This window comes from Poecile atricapillus, chromosome 1, assembly GCF_030490865.1.
Source record: "Poecile atricapillus isolate bPoeAtr1 chromosome 1, bPoeAtr1.hap1, whole genome shotgun sequence".
NCBI lineage: Eukaryota > Metazoa > Chordata > Aves > Passeriformes > Paridae > Poecile > Poecile atricapillus.
Window position 1 is genome coordinate 48,263,438 of NC_081249.1, and position 15,126 is coordinate 48,278,563.

A 15,126-nucleotide genomic window follows, 5' to 3' on the forward strand; every position below is an offset into this window, starting at 1 on the left:
TCCTTCTCTCACACATTGACTTCTCACTTTATTTCCCTAACAGTGAGATTTAGTTCTCCACAAGTAAATCTGAGTTCCCATTTTCCAACTCTGGTTTGACTGCAGCAAATCCAAGAAATATTTGTGAGATCGTGTCAGAAAACATTACAAAGAGAGAAAGCATGGTGGAAGAATAACTATCATGCAGGAGTGTCTGAAAACAATATTCAAAAGTTTATTTTGATTTGGCGTTTTCTAGGCAGGAACACTTCGAAATATCATAGAGCTTAATTAACTTCAACTAGTGTGCTTTTCTGAGTTAGCCCTCTAAACATGGGGTGAATCTGCAATAATATCATTAGTCATTTTTAGGTCAGCTATAGATTTAATTAGGTAAGCACGTGAACTTCAGCTTAGAGATGAGGCAAACAAGTTCAGACCCATGTGGTTAGATCCAGTCAGTTCACCCTGTTTTTTAAATGAATATGTCAAAAACACTTTAAATCAATATACAATAAATTTGCATTGTTTTCTACCCTATTTAGGATCATCTGGTCACTACCTATGACCAAAATGTAAAAGGATCTACCCAGTTCTGCAGCCCAGTTCTAATTAGCAAAATTACACCAGTGAAAAGGAAAACACCTGTGCTGAGACTGATTATTTTTTGTTCTAACATTGAGCTTGTGCCATTTTTCATCCACTATAAATTAAATCATGATCAGAAATCCTCTTTGTGTCTCTAGAATGGCTCACTAGTCACAACTAATAAAAGATGAATTTTCTAAAGTAGTTCTGGATAATGCCTTACATGTACATTTCAACTGGACCGCTTTGAAATAATGTCTATAACAGGAGCCTAGTTAACCACAGACCAATGAAAACATGTTTAACCATATCACCTGTAGAGATACCTGAGCCTCCTGTAATGTTCCAGTGTGAGAGTTTAGCTTAAACTCCTTTACTCCTTTTTTTTTCATGTTATCCCCTCCATTTGAAAGATCAGGAAAATTGAACTGCACCATATCTGAATAACATTTTCAAAAGTGCAAGTGAAAGGAACAGGAATGTCCTTGTAAAAATGTTGTAAAAAACTCACAAAGAACAAACCACAAACCTAACATTTTATGTCACAGTATGTTTTTAGTAACAATGTATTTCCACAAAAAAAAAAGAGCTACTACCTGTTTATCTGTACCACATTGGGCATAGCTGTTGGAAAGCTGCTTGGCAAAAGTACAACCTGAAGGTTCTTATAGGCACCAGACTGAACATGAAGCAACCATGTGCACCTGATGCAAAAAGGGTAAATGGTGTCCTTAACTGCATTAGAAAAAGTGTTACCAGCAGGTCCTTCCCCTTTATTCAGCACTGGTGTGACCATAACTCAGTGATGTGTTCAGTTCTGGGTTCCTCAGAAGAGGAGAGACTTGGACATAGTGGAGAGGGTTCAGTGGGGAGCCACAGAGATTATGAAGAGACTGGAGCATCTCTCATGTAAGGACAGGGATTATGAAGAGACTGGAGCATCTCTCATATAAGGATAGGGATTATGAAGAGACTGGAGCATCTCTCATATAAGGACAGGCTGAAAGAGTCAAGAGTGTTCAGAGTGGAGAAGAAAAAGCTCAGGAGATTCTAATTAATATGTATAAATACTTGAAAGGCGCTTGTAAAGACGAAGCCAAACTCTTCTCAGTAGTGCCCGGTGATGGGGCCAGAGGCAATGGGCACTACTGAAACACAGGAGGTTCCCTCCAAACATCAGGAAACATTTTTTTACTGTGAGGGTGACTGAGCACTGGCACGGGTTCCTCAGAATGTCTGTGGAGTCATCTCCATCCTTGGAGATACTCAAGGATTGTCTGGACATGGTTCTGGACACCAGGCTGGAGCAGGGGCCTTGAACCACATGTCCTCCAGAAGTCCACTCCAGCCTCAGCAATTATTTGATTCTGGAACTCTGATTTTTTTACTGAAAAGAGTTATCACATTTGTGTGTATACCCAATATTAATTTCCCCCAGAGTTACTCACTCAATGCATACTGCACAGCTTGTAACATGGAAGTAGTAGCTTCCATGGCACCAGGAGAAACTTGAATTAAGATTGTATACAAGCTTTGACCACATTCCAGTGTCTTATACAAAAGCAGAATTTGACAAAGTCTAGGTAGGCTTGGAACATCTTATGTTAAAATTTTAGGTTTAAAAAAATTAGATATATACTGAAGTCAGTATATTACTTCCATTAAAGAATCCTTTAGCTACATCTCTATCCTGTCTGGATGCAAACCTCTGTCTTCCTGGAGATAGAAAAAATGTATATATAGCTGAATGTCAGTATCACTGTATTTCATGAACACAGAACTTCAAAAACACATTCAAATCACCACAAAGCATGAAAAAACACTCCCAGCACATATTTGCAAACAAGGAGAAATTCTTGAGCTTAATCCAGTAGAAAATGGTAAAACATAAAAAAAAAAAATTCAGATCTGAACTTAATTCAGAAGAAACTGGTACAACAGAAAAAAATTCAGCTCTCCATCACTTTTAAATGAAGTTATACAGACAAAATATTCAGTAGTAAAGAAAATTTAAAGATCACCTCAGGTCAAAGGGCTCCACTTAAAATCAGGAAATCATAGCTTGGATGGATAGTGGAAGTTTGCTTGGGCTTAGACTTTGTTACCACCAAAGGAAAAGTTAAGGCAAAGTCATAAAAATATCTCAGGAAGAAGAGCTATTTATTAAGCCTCAGACAGCTGGAGAAATGCTCAGAAGTCTTAGTGCTTTCCTGTGTCTCTTCTCTTCCATGATGGATTACACTGTCTAGGTGGATTGACCTTATATTGCAGATAAAAATATACATGACTGAATCTCTGAATTTTAAATTTAAAAGTTTAAACTTACCTTAAATTAACTAAACTAAAAAACTAAATTAAAAATTAGCAGTTTAAAAAGAATGTATCAATGCTTTGCTTTTCCCACTGTGAGAGGTAGGAAATTGAGCAAGTTTTGACAGCTTATGTTTTGAAAATTAAGATTTTATATAGTTTATATTATTTAAGAGTAATTGGAATAGCAAAATAAAATATATAAACCTTCACATAATACAACACAATGGAAATTAATGGCCAAATATAAAATGCAACGCCTCTAAAACAAAGTGTGGAAACAAACAAAAATGTGACTATATTTCACCTAAAACATATATAGACTTTGATTATTTTTAAAATATTAGGTCATTCTTACTGTTTTTCAAAGCAAGACATCACTGGAACCAATACACTTGTTTGATGAATTCAGACTTTTTTTTCTGCAAGGTTATTCTCTCATATAGGTCTTTCATGGGAGTCATATGGTTGATATTTTGGTATCAGGATAATTTATGAGGTGTTGATTGAGTTTTAGTAAGCCAAAGTGCAAAACTTTTCTCAGTCATAATTCCCAATCAAGCTTGCAGGAGTTCTGCTCAAATTGAGATGAGAAACCTGATCCAACATAATGAAGTTTTAATGATTCAATAGAATTTGCAAAAGAGTCCTAAAAAAACTAACAAAAAAAAATTTGTTAGTTAGTTTGTTGCTGTTAAATGTCACTGTAATACTTAAGAGGTGGAAAAGCTGCTCACTTTAAAAGGAAGCACTTTTAAAAAAGAATAACAATGAGGGAACTTAGCAAAATGACAGCAAGGTAAATGACCACTATATTTGTAAAGTAAATCTGTCCCTTGCAGATCTCCAACCTTCCTCATTAGATCAGTATACAGCCCACACTTTAATTGCATTTAAGTCTGCTCATGCGGAAGTTAAGAGACCTGCCCCAGCAAAATGTGATTCTGTATGGAGAAATAATTATATCATTAAATGTGATTTTCCTGTATTTTCTTCTCAATGTGTTTGTCTGCCAGTGTTTTCCTCTCCCTTTCCTTCCATTATATCCCTTGTAACGGAGATGAAGCAGCCTTGGTTTCCAGTGAGATGGAAGGAAGGCAGCAGGGCCACGGGAAGAATTCAAGATGCTTGCCATAAACCATCTACCACATAGAGCAAACCAGGATTTTTTCCAGGATTATTCAGAGCCAATGCAATCCCTCAACATACAGTGAAATGTTTGTCTTCAACACCCTATGGTGATTTTAATTGAGGGACAGTTGTTCACAAGTATTTGGAACTCCCCTCTTAGTTTTTTGGGTTTTTTGGGGTTTTTTTTGATGTTATTTTTTTTTTCTTTAAATCTTTTCCTCAGTTTTGTTAGAGGAACTTAACTGTTAAAAAATTTTCAGATTATCCAATTAAAAATACCTTAATAACTGCTCATTATTGACAAGTACAGAATGCTTTATGAAAAATTTAGACATGATTTAAGCCTACAACATGATTCTAGTGAAATCATGATGTATATATTGTATGACTACAGTTTCAAAAGCATAGCTTCAAGACTTACATAGCTTGTCCAAAGTTTCAGAAACACCAGTGAACTGCAAATATATTTTCACAGGTTTGATTTGTGGATTTGAGATTTCACATATTTTACATTTTATAAAAATATTTTTAATTGTTAAAAACCAAAACAATTAGAAATAATAACACTAAACATATTTTCATTTTAATGATGCACAAGTTAGCATTAAAATATAAAATATAGTTTCAAAACAAAACTTACATTTGTATAAGAAAATCTTTAGACTCTTAAAGATTAAATTCTTGTCTCTGATAGTTTTGATGTCACTTGGGCAAAAGCAGAAAATGTGGCTAAATATTGCTCTAAAGTTTGCTCACATGACTGTAAAATCCAATGTCCATAAGCTGAATACTTATCTGAAGAAAAAGCTGTAGAGTAGAGATTTGGTCATGCCTTCTGTAACCGTCCCAGAATATTGTAAATGTCTGTGAATTATTGAAGTCATCCTTTCAAATACAATCACACACAAAACAGGTTTTTGTCTAATGAAAAGCAAAACATTTGATCTATATGACATTGTTTTGCTATCTGACCATTTCATTTAACAGACATACGCTTTAATTCTACACAAACTTATGCATATGTTAACACTGAAGCAGAGAAATACATTCCCTGAGATCAAAGGTACAACACAGGCTGGAACTCCTAGTACTTTGAAGAGTAATAAAAGCTCTGGGTCTGGGATTTTTTTTAATTTCCAAATATAAAACCCCTTGTACTTTCTTCCCAGGACAGTGCATGTGCCTGGATCTCAGATAAGAACATGAAGCACCATGTTCCCAGCTGTTTGGATGGACTACCCAATGGAACACCACTATGGGCCTTTTTCTCCCCCTCAGTCAGCAATCTGTGTAACAAGATACAAGAAGAGGCTGAGGAAAAAAGCTCAGGGGCTCTCCACAGCTTTACTTATCTGCTACAAAATATGCAATTTGCTCTTGGAATATTCTCATACTACACTTTTTTCATCTTGAGATGTGCAGAATGGAGCCTCCAATCAAATTCAGGGGAGGGGTCCTGAAGCCAGGACTGAAACCTCACACCATGCTGTATCTAGAGCAGCAGATTTCCTCCCACTGAGTTCCACTGCCAACATGCACTTTTGCAGTTAAACAATTGTTCACACCAATAGTTGAAAGGCGTTTTAGGCAGAAAAGAGAAATATAGACAAACACCATGTGCCAGCGACCTCTGCAGAGGCTTACCATGGTGAAGGTTTTAAAATTCTCTGCATACAAACAGTTAATCACCACAACCATTTAAAATGTCAGTGGAAAAAGAAATGGTTTCCAAGAGCATATAACTGCCCAGATAACTTTCATCAGCCCAGCCACATGAAAGACCCAGAGGCAACTGCAAAGCCACCATCAATACAAATGCCTGTGGAGTCCTCTCTGGTGCCAGTTCCTGCTGCTTTGGCTATAAACAATTTCTCCTGTAGTGCTGCATCTAGGATCTCTGGCTGCCAATCAAGCAGGAAGAGAAGGAGAAGGAAGAACTGTCTAATGCACTTGAGTAAATGTACTATTGCCATTAAGTGCTATATTTTATACCTTTGTGGAATGTGTGGTTTTGCAAAAGGACAAACCTCCAAAATGTTAAAAACTCATTGCAGAGAAAATGTAGTGGCCACTCTGATGCTTAATTTCTACGAATATGAACATTTTATAGGCTCCAGCCTCCCCACCAAAACATTAGGCTAATGGAAGTTGCGAAATTCTTCTTAAGTAACTTTATGGTCAGCCATTCTTGGATGTTTGGGTCAATCTGGGTGATGCTTACAGTGAGCAAGAAACAGCAGATGGTGTTTGCAACATGTATCCCTCTTCCCCATTGGTCCTGACACAGGTGCCCCCATTGAGAGCAGGGTTTATATGCTGAAAGCAGACAGGGAAGCCGTGGTTTTAGGCTGCACACACAGCACACACTGAAGCACTTGCCCTTAGCAGTGCTATAATTTTGCACCTGTGTCTGAAGCAGTTCATTTTGTTTCACTGTGAACAAGGCTAAACATGATGCCCAAACCGGGAATATCTGATTTCGGTGCCATTTCTTGGCTGGTGTCTGGTCTGCCTCTTGGATTAGGCTCATGTAATGGCTCAGATTATCATGAGACTCAATCCAGACATTGTATTTGTGTTCATTGTCAACTCAGGACATAATCAATTGCAAAAGAGCACACAAGGCTCCAGCCTGCAAACACAAACTGTCTACTTTTTATTAGGGTTCACATTTACTACAGTGGCAGTGATGCCACTTCAACAAAGCTGTCTGAATAAAAAAGGAGCAACAGACTGCAATCCTAGATATCTAGTCTATAATTACTTTGTATTTATTTAGATATGTCAGCAATAGCATCTGCATCAGGGGCTAATTGCGCCTTCAGTTTTATGCTAGTAATTGACTGCAAGCCCAGAAGTGCAGGCAGAAGGGAAAGAAAGATAGAAATAGAGAGGGGGGAAAAAAAGTGTACTGAAAGCTAAATATAAAACTTCTCTCTGGAAGCTCTGGTATTACTTAGATAAAAATGAAACTATGAATAATTATTGCTGTTAAAATTCTCCTAATGAAAGTAATGTCCGCTAAAAATGTATTCAACAACTGCAGACCATGCATGGCTGAAGTCAAAGTGTAATCATGTTGCTCTTTCCTCTCTTTGCTGTAAGCTTTTCTTCCAAATCGAAGTAACTCTTCATTTATACTTAGCTGCTAATATTTTAGGCAAACAACTGCACTCAATTGGCAGTGCTGAATTTATTACACATTATACAAAAGCTCAGAACCTCATGGCAGTACATAATTAAACAGCACATTGACCTTTCTTTTCCTTCCTTCCTTCCTTCCTTCCTTCCTTCCTTCCTTCCTTCCTTCCTTCCTTCCTTCCTTCCTTCCTTCCTTCCTTCCTTCCTTCCTTCCTTCCTTCCTTCCTTCCTTCCTTCCTTCCTTCCTTCCTTCCTTCCTTCCTTCCTTCCTTCCTTCCTTCCTTCCTTCCTTCCTTCCTTCCTTCCTTCCTTCCTTCCTTCCTTCCTTCCTTCCTTCCTTCCTTCCTTCCTTCCTTCCTTCCTTCCTTCCTTCCTTCCTTCCTTCCTTCCTTCCTTCCTTCCTTCCTTCCTTCCTTCCTTCCTTCCTTCCTTCCTCCCTCCCTCCCTCCCTCCCTCCCTCCCTCCCTCCCTCCCTCCCTCCCTCTTTCTCATTTTAAGTGACTAGCTCATCAGAACAATTAGAACTTTTCTATAAATTCCTCAATAAGTCAACAGAATGCAGAAATTAATGCCTCAATAAGGGTATTTCAGCTTTTTTACAAAATCTTATTAAAATTTTAAATATATATTTCTAATATATTATAATAAATATATGAAACATATATAGATAAATTATTAGCAAGGAGTTGATCAATGAGTTGATTTTTTCTGTGAATTCCAAGGTCCCATCAGTTCTTTACTGAGGTGATATTACTCAGAGGGACAGAAATTTACTTTTCAGTTACAGATAAGATGAAATTCAGATTCAGTGTGTTCCATGCTATTTCTGTATCAGATATTGCACAGTTCAAAATCAAGTATAATGTAATACTAATATAGCATATGTGATTAATATTGAAGGCTGGTTAATGCAAAAAATGTTAGCTCTGCCTAAAGAGGATTATACTGTGAGACATTTGTTTTATTTTTATCAATTAACTTAATCTTTGATTTGAGTTCTACACCCTCTGGCATCAAGAAGATGCTTGTTTCTTTTTTTTTTTAAACAAAGGATTATTTTTTCTCAAAAGGGGATTGTCAAGTTCTTTTATTGTTTTATGTCACACAGGGGAAAAATGCTTTTGAGGCATTACCTCTGAATTTAGCAGGGACGAGAGTTTACTGCTATATAATCATTAGTCAATGCAGTAGCTGAAACCTTAAACAAAAGAAAACAAACTACAAACAGGCAAGCATCCCCTAAAGGCACATCAGAACACCAGAGAGAGGAAGCATGGATTTCAAACACGGCTGCCCAAGCATGTGCTAAATATTGCCGCTCCTGACTTTAAACAGCACACTAAGGAATACAACATCACCTTCTAGTCTTTGAAACAATACTAGGAAGCAAAAGAAAAAATAATTTAAAGTGTTTAGAAAATGTACTTTACTTCTACTCTTTATTTTGAGGCTTCATAAAAATTATATCTCCAAGCCAGTAAAATCTTTCAGTATAAGGGAACCCCACCATAAAGCTATTAGAAAGATAGGACTAGACCTCAAATGCCTTTTTTTATGTTCTTCACCAAAACAAGCAAACTGCCTGATCCTTGCAAATTGTCACCCACAATTACTGTTCACACTGTGGTTGTGAGCCACAACAAAGCTTTAGAAAGATTTTTACTGTGGCTGTACAATTGCGTGTACAAACAATTGCCAGTGCCACATTTGCTTTCATGGATGATCACCAGCCTGGGGTAACTGTAAGTACTTGGAAGGAGCTAATTAGAGAACTGTATTTCATCCTGATATATGGCCAAATACTATACAAATAATACGTACAGTGAAAAGCATCTAATTTATGCTACTTGTGGAAAAGGAGGGCGATGACTCTAACACAAATGAGAAACATTAAATACATTCTATTTTCTTAGTTTCTTTCTACTGGCATATTAACCATGAATTCAGAATATATTGTTGGTGTTATTCAGGAGACTGATTGCTTCATTAATTTAAGTATTTGTCAACTCAGAATAAATTGTAGGTCACTGATTTGAATACAGTCTACATCTGAAATTAACTGAGACTGTATCCAGCCCCCTCTGCAGAATCATTTTGGCAATTTAGGGTTTCAAGCAGGGGTCCAAATTACACAATTACACCATCTGATGATTGCTCAGTGATCTCTACATCTTGAGTTCCTCTATAAAGATGGATGTCCAGCATGCATAAGTTTAAATCTGTAAGTAATTGACTGGGAAAAAAAGACACTGCCACATTCCATCTCCCCAAGAGAACTGCCCATTCATTGAAGGATGCTGGGGTAGGCAGGGGCTCTCTGATATTGGTACTTTATACACTTTTGGAACCCAAGATTCCAGAAATGCTGCTTCAGTTTTCAAGATTGCACCTCCCCATTTGGTTGTCTGTAATGACAAGACTATTTGCAGGAGTCACTGGAAAAACAGAAAAGACAGGACACATTCACAGGAGTTTACGGGAGTCAGATGCAGAGCAATAAACCAATTCCAAGAAAAATTATGAATTTAACATCTCAGGAAACAAAAAGTTCCAGACAGGAATGACAGTTTCAAAAACAGTCAGTATCAGTCAGGTCTTTAGAAAGAGTTTTCTTGTGTTTGGTCTTCAGCTGTTTTTGTGAAATGTGGAAAGGCAAATAGAAGCTGGAAGAGGTTTTTTTCAGGGACAGCACCATGAGGCAAATGAGATATTTTGCCATAATTTATTCCTCAGATTGAGTCTTTCTGACAAGAGCATGACCTCTTGGAATGATCTCTAGACTCACTTCCAAATCATATGACCACATAAAAGCAACAGAAAGCAGAGGAAACTTCCCTCAGAGAGGTGTTTTTTCCTCTTGTTACAGCAATGTGACTCCATGGGAGCTGCTGTGCTGGGTCCTCTTTTCCATCATTGATGGTGGAGCTTCCCCTCAAGCCAAACCTGTCCTCTACTTGCAACAGCTTCAAAGTTTCTGCTGTATAACATAGTTTCAGTGGGACAGCAGAGCAAAAGGCAAAGAACAGACCATCTCTTTTTTCACATAAAAGACATGGGAGTGGCAAAAACCTCTCCATTAGGTAAGAAATGAAAGGCTCCACCCAACTCACTTGGTGGTTGACACTGCTCTCAGTACTTATAAAGAACAAATGCTTCCTTATGTGGCCAGATTTTAATATAAGATTTTGGCCTAGCCTAGCTGTTATTAAAAACACAATTCTTGAAAAATGTACTTTTTAAAGGTATTTTGGAAGTCTCATTTGCTGGAAATGCACTAAATATGATACAAACCATATGCTATACTATGGCTTTGGAAAACAGACTTTTCCATTGGATAATGATGTGGGATGAGGGATATTTCATCTTTCATACATTTATTTGACAATGATGAATTTAATTCATTCTATCACATTGAATGATACATTTATATTCAGTATGTAGTTTAAAATTTCATGAATGATTAAAGTCTTTGCCGTTTTAATTATAATATGAAGAGAGCAGCTAGAACTTATTTTCGGAGAATAATGTTCAAGTCAATAAATTTGGTAAGTTCTCCTGACAACATATAAATAATGACTTTAGTTGCCTTACTACCTGTGGAAGATAGCCTGATAAGGAGAGTCCTTATGTTTCTTTTCCAGCAGAGTGAAGCTGGAGTCTGATCACTTCCTAACTTCAGCAGCCTCCTTTCAGCAACTGGTAGCAAACAATTCATAGAGCTTTTAAAGTTGTTCTATACTCCTGCACTAATGAAAAAGACTGCTAAGCAGAGGACTGCAGACAGCTATCATCTTACCAAGCTGCGAGCTGTAATGCACCTCACCAGTGTAAAGAAGAAGATTCTTCACCCTGGGAGAATCAGTGAGGGCTCTGAGTACATAAGGCAAGTAGCTTTTGACCCAACTTTGCACTATGCAGGCAATAGTTTACCTTTCTTCGTGCTCACCCCTCACCTGTTTGAATCACAGGGACCACACCTAGTTAATCACTTGCACTAAATGCCAAACCAAACGCCTAATGCAAAGATTTCATTGACTTATGTTGGCTTTGTACGAAACCCACATGTATCGGCCCCTACGAGGGGACTATCCAAGATCCAGTGGTGGCATTAGGATCTGTGCACAAGGAACTGAACCAGTACAGGTAGCACACAAGTCAGACATAAATCATAGGTCTGTTACTCTCTCTTCATGCATTTTGGCTTAGGCATTGCAAAAGGAACTTTGGATAACTTTATGCAACTGAACATATTCTTCTCTGGTCCATACAGAATGATTGAAGAGAAAAAGAGCTGTTGAGTTGATCCTCACAGTTTTCTTCCATACAACTTGGAATACAGTAGAACCTAATTTATTTTCTTTATGGTCCTTTTTGGCCTAAGAAATTTGCACAAAATCATGACACTCAGGGTGCTTATTTTAGAAAGAGAAATATTCATAACCTGCTTAAGTTTTAAACAGTATAAAAACTAAAAAAGTGGGGGTTTTTTCCTCTTATCCTAATTAAAAACAAAACAAAACAAACAACCAAACAACCAACAAAATAACCCAACAAATAAAGCAAATTTGATCAAATGTTGTTGATAAAGAAAAATGCCTTTAGGCTGAGGAGTCATATGCCAAAGTATAGCCCAAAGTGGGTTAAACCGAAGGAATCAGGAAGTCTTCTGGAAAAGGAGGGCATATAATGGGAACGACAACAGACCTTTAACTGTAGCAGTGCTGCTGGGTGCCGCTATAATAAACTGAAACCTACAATCTCCTAGGGTTAATAAGACACCTGTCTTGAAACTAGCAGTCATATTGGTTTTCCAAGCCTGCCACAATACTTAAAGTCTTGATGAAGTTCTTACTGTGCCAAAGGAACTTACTAACAAAGCCACTGAGTCAATTTAACCTAGTGAAACTGGACCCTGTAGACTGGGTTATCAGAGTTTTGTGTTGAGATAATTACAGCACTAAAGAGAGCATATGGGCTGTCAAGGCTGGCACATGGCCTGCGCCAGCTGTTACCTGGGTGCTTTGGAAAATCTACTGAACAGCATTTTGGACACAGTACAGCTATATGTAAGTTTTCCAAGATATCTAGTGGGAAATCCTCATAATAAATTTATTTTTTATATGGGGAAGGATTACACCCAATAACATGACTGCAAGAAGTACAACCTTAAACTTCAAAAGGAAATACCAGAGGAAAACAATTTTGCAGGGTAGTGAAGTGTACCAATAGCAAGTTTCACTTTGCTATAGAAGGTAAACTGCTCATGAAATTAGCTTTTGTATAGCCCAGCTGAAAGCAATACTGAAACACTCCTACTTAGAAGCTTTTCTAGAAACATGCCTCTGAGTCAATGGGATTTTTGCTATTATTCCTGGTATTGCTACTCCATGAAAAAATGTCTTCCAAATGCAATGTCATAGCTAATCAATTACTAACAACAATTATTATTGATTAACTGTGATGCTCTTATAGGACCTGCCTTTATGAGGTAATATCAGCCAACATTTTAAAAAAATCAGAAAACATTTTAAATAGAATGTGTCCAATGAGTTAGAGAGGAAATTTAAAAAGGAATCAAACAGAACCATGCCCAGACAGAATATAACAAATGGAAGAACACACACCAAAATTTTATAACATGTGAGGAGTGGAAATTATGATTATTGGATCCAGGAGGATTATAGTAAATTATACTACTTATTTAGATAAGTAGACTTAATTACCCAAACAGAGCTTCCTAAAATGTAGTATTATTCTAACTTTGCCTGCAGTACTTGCAATATCCATGATTTGAGAGAGTTACCAGGAGATATGGAGACTGACGAGTCATAGGGGAGCCAATGCTTAATTTCCAAACACTGACCAGATGCATCAGAGTTTTGTGAGTAAAAACTTTTTGCCATTACTATGGCTGGGATTAGTGGCACTGCACAACTCTGAAAAACCCCTGCAAAATCCCAAATCTTACTTTCTCAAATTAAACTTAGAAAGTTGAGGTAATGAAGCTCCAGCTTCAGTTTCAAGTCACCTTATGAGGCAAAAAACCAGATTCATTCCTCTGATATCATTACCTTCAGGGACCTAATGCAAATATATCACAGCTTGTTTCACATAATTCAATTTCATGTCTTCATTAATTTCTCGAGAAATTAATGGATGGAAAATTTGAGATTTACTAACTCTTTGAACATGTAATTTCATTAGGAACCTAGTTAACCCTTATTTCCTCCTTTTCCAACTCAATAATACAGCCTCATTGCTTGTGAAGAAGGGATTGTAATAAGTTGGTTCAATTCATAATTTTTTGCATGCTGAAGTTCTAAACTTTATTGATCTGCTTCAGCGTTAGTAATGCATAGAAAAGCTGAAGTACTGAAGTATTGAAGTACTAACAATATTGGCATATTTTTTTCAAAGCAAAATTTGCCCTTTTTAGCTCTCTAAACCCCTATTTGATTGAAAAGGTATGTATTTTGGAGTTGAAAAATTCAGTTATGAGATTAACTTTTTTTTAACCCTGTCCTAAAAATGTTGGGAAATCCAGTTGTATTACCTCAAATTAAGTGCATTACTGCATTATATTTTGCAAGCTTTAGCAAACAACAACAACAAAAAAATCCCCCAGAAGAATCTTAATTCTTATCTATGGAAAACATTAAACTGCTAAGTGCTAACAACTGGAATTAGTCCTTAAATCTCTAATGAGAATAATAAAACATGAGTGCAGTTTGTGCTGTAACTTGATAAGGCCTGAATTTACTTGCTGTTAGTAAAAGTTCCTGATCCAGCAGTATGGCGTTTTACTCCCTGAGGTACAGGAAACAATATCTGTCCTTTAGGAGCATCCTCTGTGGTAAGCACTTCTTATCAGGGCTATCAAAGGACTAAGATAGCAGTGTAATATCTAGTAACAGCAGCTTTATGAGCAGATCCATTACTGATTTAAATCAATCCAAAGCAGGTAGTTCTGATTAACCCATTCAGAACAAAGCTGACCTCCTCTCAAGATTATTTCTTCTGAAAGTAATGCAAACTGCTTCTATGCTACCAGATGTGACACATAGTGAATCTAAGAAGTAGCTGCAGCATAAGCCACTTTAAAAAAATCAAACAACTTGTATTAAACCCTTGTCACTCTGCAAAGATATAATACTTTGCAGTAGTAGAATTTGATGTTCTTGTAAATTCTGATTTGAACTAAACTAGGATACTGTATGCAGAAGGAATTAATTTGGCTGAGCCTATCTAAAATCATCTTGCTGTCAATTTGTCTGAAAATCTATTTTTTTAATAAAAGGCAACATTTAAACACTGTTCAGCACAATTTTCTGGTAACACATTTATTGGAGGGCAGTCTTGAGATTCTATTTGCCTGTAAAGATATTTTTATTCTTTGCAATGGAAAATGTAATTGTTATTTTTCTTGCATTTCCAAAAGTAAAATGAAAATACTGCTATCAGACAGCAGTTTAGCAAGTCACAGCTATTTTAATTTCTAGTGTTTTCAGTTAATGTCAATGGAGATTCCCTCCCAAGTTTTAATTAAAAAATCCTTAAAAGCATTGTTTATATTTTTTTCATATCTCTTATGAAGTAAGGGGTTAAACACAGTTTTTAAACATTCCAAATGTAATTCGTTTAAACGGTGATTTGCTAATTTGGCCAGTAATTAGATAACTGAGGTCTCTAAGCATTACCTTTTGATTAGTGTTTGGAAAGACAAAAATCCCACTGCACTCAGTTTGAGACAGCTGGGAAATGCCAATGCGCTCCCGGCCGGGCGAGGCCCACCAGACAAACACGGCGCTCCCAGAGATTGCGAGAGCACACAGACACACATTGTCCACACCCTCTCACTGCTTGCTAACTTCAGCTCAAGCAGTTGGACACACTAAATGGTCACCTTCACCGTTATCCCGGGCCTGATCCTGCTCTTTCCAAAGTCAGTCTGAGCTAAATTATTGATTGCAACAGTCA